The following is a 5,162-nucleotide window of genomic DNA, read 5'->3' on the forward strand; positions in this document are numbered from 1 at the left end:
GAACTCCCCATCTCTGATCTTACCCATTCTCTTTAATTTCTGCCATTTACTTTTATGAGCGAATCCCCCATTCCCATTTACAATTCTGCAATTTATTTTCAGTCATTTACTTCCAGTCCTTTAATTCTAACATTTACTTTTCTGTTATTTACATTCCCGCCATTTTATCTTCTGCAACTCTCAACCTAAATTCTGGATTCGCTCAACTAGAACATTCTTCTAATTTAAGTTGCTTGATCAATCAATCCCTGTGGGATTCGACCTCACTCTATTGTGAGTTTTTACTTGACGACAAATTCGGTACACTTGCCGAAGGGAGATTTGTTGTGAGACAAGTTTTCCGTGCATCAAGTTTATGGCGCCGTTGCCGGGGATTGATTGTGCATCAACAATGATTAAATTGGAAGATCACTAGATTGAGCATTTTTATTTTTGTGAATTTCATTTTCTGTTTGAGTGATTTACTTTTTGTTTTAGTTAAACTTCTTCCCTTCCCCCTCTGCTCTTTTGTTTTTCTTTGTTATTTCCAATTCTATTTGCTAAACCACTAACTGTTTGATATATTGCATCACCCACAACTAACAGTAATTCTGACACAAATACTTTCTTCACCTATCTTTTCTTGCTTGCAATTGATGGTTTTATGACAGGGAGAAGAAGCGGGGCTTCAACTTCCTTCAATTCTAAACCTGAGAAGACCTTCCTTAGATTAAGGAGGGAGGCAAGAGGAAAGAAAGTGGTTGGTGCTGAGGAAGAAGAGGAATTCTTTGAAACAAACATGGAAGACAACATAGAAAACCATCATGAAGAAGAGGATCACAACCATGGGGGAGGAGGTAGAGCAAATCATGCTGGGGAGGATAGAAGAGTTTTGGGCTCTTACATCAATCCAAACCCAGGCAATTGTGGAAGTAGCATCCAAAAGCCAACAATCCATGCCAACAACTTTGAACTTAAACCACAACTCATCACCCTTGTTCAGAATAACTGTTCGTTTGGAGGAGGTGTTCAAGAAGATCCCAATCAACATCTGACCACCTTCCTGAGAATTTGTGACACAGTAAAGTCTAATGGTGTTCACCCATCAGCCTATAGACTGCTCCTATTTCCATTCTCACTTAGGGACAAAGTAGCCAAGTGGCTGGAATCTTTCCCAAGGGAAAGCTTGACAACTTGGAAAGACGTGGTGAAAAAATTCTTAGCAAGATTTTACCCTCCTCAACGAATCAACAGGCTGAGAGCTGAGGTCCAAACTTTCAGGCAACAAGATGGTGAGACTCTATATGAAGCATGGGAGAGGTTCAAGGACTTAACAAGGAGGTGTCCACCTGACATGTTCAACGAATGGGTGCAGCTGCACATTTTCTATGAAGGGCTCTCTTATGAGTCAAAGAAGGCCGTAGACCATTCATCCGGAGGATCTTTGAACAAGAAGAAGACTATTGAGGAAGCCATAGATGTTATTGAAACAGTAGCAGAGAACGACTACTTCTATGCTTCCGAAAGAGGGAACACAAGAGGAGTAATGGAGCTAAACAATATAGATGCTCTGTTGGCCCAAAACAAGCTCATTACCCAGCAGCTGGCTGACCTCACCAAGAAGATGGAGATGAACCAAGTAGCAGCAATCTCCACTTCATCAACAACCCAAGAAGGAGTGAATGACGAAGCAGAGTGGAGTCAGGAGCAAGCCAACTACATTGGGAATTCACCAAGGAAAAACTATGATCCATACTCCAAGACCTACAACCCTGGATGGAGAAACCACCCAAACTTTGGGTGGGGAAGTGAGCAAGATCAAAACCAAGACCAGAGACGTTACAACTCCAACAACAATGCAGCTCATCAGCAGTTCACACAGAGGACATCTCAACACCCCCACAACAACACTTCTCCACACGCCTATCAAAACCAAAACAGCACATCTTCTCCGAATCACTCATCAATTGTTGACAAGCTCTCTAAGATTGAAGCCTTACTTGAAGGAATATGCCAAGAGATTCAAGAAAATAAGGTGTTCAAAGAGGAGGTGCGAGCAAATATTAAGAATCAGGGAGAGACCATCAGGAAGCTGGAATTCCAGGTGGGATATTTAGCTGAGAAGATTCCCAAACCTACTGATAGCTTCCCAAGTGACACAGAGAAAAACCCCAAAGGAGAAGCAAAGAAAGTAAGATGGGAAGATTGCAAAATGGTCACTACGAGTGATCAAGAGACTGAAGACAAGCAAGGAAAACTTTGCAAACAACCTGAAGACAACTCAACAAAGGAGGAGGATAGAGATCACCAAGAACCAGAAATCCCTCAACAAGAGCTACTGAAGCTCTATGCCCCCTTCCCTCAACTGCTCAATGGTGCTGTGGGAAAAAGAATATACTCAAGGTTCCTAGACTTGTTTGCATCTCTGCATGTAAACATACCATTCATCAAGGCAATTCAACAAATGCCTGCATTCATCATGTATATGAAGGAACTTCTTCCCAGGAAAAGCTCACTCAAAGGAGGCCAGACTATAGTGATGAACAAGGAATGTAGTGCCCTTATTCAACCTGAATTGCCTACAAAAAGAAGAGACCCAGGGAGTTTTCACATTCCTTGTGCCATAGGTGAAACTATGTTCGATAGAGCACTATGTGATTTGGGGGCAGCATCAACTTACTGCCCTTATCCCTGGTGAAGAGGCTGCAGATCAATGAGATAATGCCCACAGATGTAATCATCAGACTGGCTGACAAAACTTAAAAGCAAGCAATTGGAGTGGTGGAAAATGTGTTGCTAAAGGTTGGGAAATACTTTCTCCAAACAGACTTTGTCATCCTGGACATGGAAGAGAGTCACACTCACCCAATCATATTGGGAAGACGATTCCTAGCTACGGCCAGAGCACTTATCGATGTAGAGAAAGGGGAACTAATATTGAGAATCCATGATGAACGACTCAGCTTCAATGTTTTCAAACTCTCACAAGAAACAGATCAAGAGGACAAGGAACTCAGCACAAATGATAATGAGACACTGAAGAAGGAAACAAGCACTGAAGCACAGCCACTTCATGCTGAGATCCCCTTAATAGATAAACAAGGAAAACAGCAATTGCCACAGCTCAAGGAAAAGTTGGAGGAACCTAAACCTCTAGAGGCAGGTGAAGACAGCATCACAACTCCTTGGAAAAAGGAGGTCACCAAGGGGAAGGCAACTTCAAAAGAAACAAAGAAGAAGGTACCAAAGAGGTGGAGGAACAAGAAGATCCCTACGGAAGACTTCTCTCCAGGGAATAGAGTTGTCTCAGCTTACTTCCCAGATATTCCCCCTAATCTCCCTACTGTACCATCTCAGTTACCCAAGGTCTTTACTATCAACAGAGTTCTTTCCCTGGAATATGTAGAGATCATTGATCCAACCAATGGATATAAATCCACAGCAAGAGGGGAGGACTTTAAGCACTACCAACCACCCTGATGAAGGAAAAACGTCAAGCTAGTGACGCTAAAGAAGCGCTTCATGGGAGCAACCCATGTTTTATATGTTTTTAAAATAATGAATAAATCAATGTTTATGAATTTCAACCCAAACTTGACAAACACTTGGTGAAATCTTTATCATGCAGTATATAGTGAATAACAAGTTTGGTGTTCAAAGCAAACCAAGATGCATTCTAGTCTTGGGAGCTTTGAACAAAACTTTTCATCACATTGCTTCAAACTAAGTTTGGTGTCACCCCATGGTGCCACCAAAATGCATATAAGGACCCACCAATAGTTAGTTAGTTAGTTGGAATTCATAAATAAACAATCAAATCCTTTCTTCCCTTTTATTCTAGCCGTAGAGTTTGATTTTTATGATATTAATTTCCTTATTTTAAATCTTTATAGGAAAGGAAAAGGAGCATGAAAAGGGATTGATTGGACAATTAAATCGGGGAGATTTCGCCACTTAATGAAGAGCACTACACACATGTCTCAAGAGGGAACGCATGGGGAAACGCTGCCATGAAACATTGGAGAAAGAAGACCCTTGAAGACCGAACCAATCACTCTCATTAAGTGATGATCCTTATCCTTCCTTCATACACAACCCCAACCGTCCATCAAGCAACAATCCTTGCAATCCACACCTTCCATCCACTCATGACCCCCCTATATAAGTGAACCTTAGTGCATGATCATTCCTCACACTCAAATTCCCACTCTCCACACTTCATACTTTCGGCTTGCTCAAACCCCTTCATCACACTCTGTCCTAGCCAACCTATTCCTCATCTCTCTGTATCCTCCAACCTCCACCTCAAAACAGCAACTCAACTCATGGCATCATCAAGCTCAAAGAGGCAAAAGAGGAAGGAACCCATGGAGAGTGCTCCTTTCGATGAAAAGAAATTCAAAACTGCCTTTCATGAACGTGAATTCGAACGGATAAGGGCGAGAAAGATATTGCCAGAGTTAATCTTCCAAATCAATGCAGATGAGTCACCACAAATTCTGGAGAAAATCAAACAGAGGGGGTGGCAATCGCTCACAAGTCCAGAGGGGAAGATCAATGGAAACCTCATCAAAGAATTTTATGCGAATGTAGTAAGAGAGGATAAAACCAAAGCCCCAACCTTCAAAAGTTACGTAAGAGGAAAAGAGGTGGACTTCAGCCCAAATGCCATAACAAGAGTTCTTCACCTGAAATCACCTCGTTTTGATGAGGAAAGTTATCAAGCAAGGATAAGTAGAAGCCCTGATAATAATGAGCTCTCGGAGATAGTGGCAGACATCTGTGTTATAGCAGCTGACTGGGAGAGGTACACAGATGGGAGACCCAAGTTCATCAAGAGAGGAGACCTGAGCCCTGAAGCCAAGGGGTGGTTTGAACTTGTGAGGAGGTCCACTCTACCAGCTGCAAATAATTCAGAGGTAAACATCAATCGAGCTACTATGGTGCATTGCTTAATACAGGGTGGAGAAATCAATGTGAATGAGCTTATCGCCGAGGGGATTCAAGATTCGGCTGAGAAGGTTGATTCAGGTGCCAGGCTTTGGTACCCCAGCACCATTCTCCCCTTATACAACAAGGCCAAGGTAGTATTTGAGGACAGCAATCCAGACTGGGTAAACCCAGGGAGGCCAGTTACACTCGAGCGATTGGTTTATACTACACCTGCTCAACAACAAAGAAGA

At 42.3% G+C, this 5,162-nt stretch overlaps 1 non-coding gene across 1 annotated transcript; it reads right to left on the reverse strand.

Annotated features, from left to right (window-relative positions):
* Positions 1-1,231: 1,231 nt before the first annotated feature.
* LOC148580597 (small nucleolar RNA R71) lies at positions 1,232-1,335 on the reverse strand. The gene has a single exon (XR_015899411.1). It is a non-coding gene; the product is annotated as a small nucleolar RNA R71 (small nucleolar RNA).
* Positions 1,336-5,162: the final 3,827 nt, after the last annotated feature.

Source organism: Arachis ipaensis, chromosome B10 (assembly GCF_059453495.1).
Source record: "Arachis ipaensis isolate K30076 ecotype BB chromosome B10, ASM5945349v1, whole genome shotgun sequence".
NCBI lineage: Eukaryota > Viridiplantae > Streptophyta > Magnoliopsida > Fabales > Fabaceae > Arachis > Arachis ipaensis.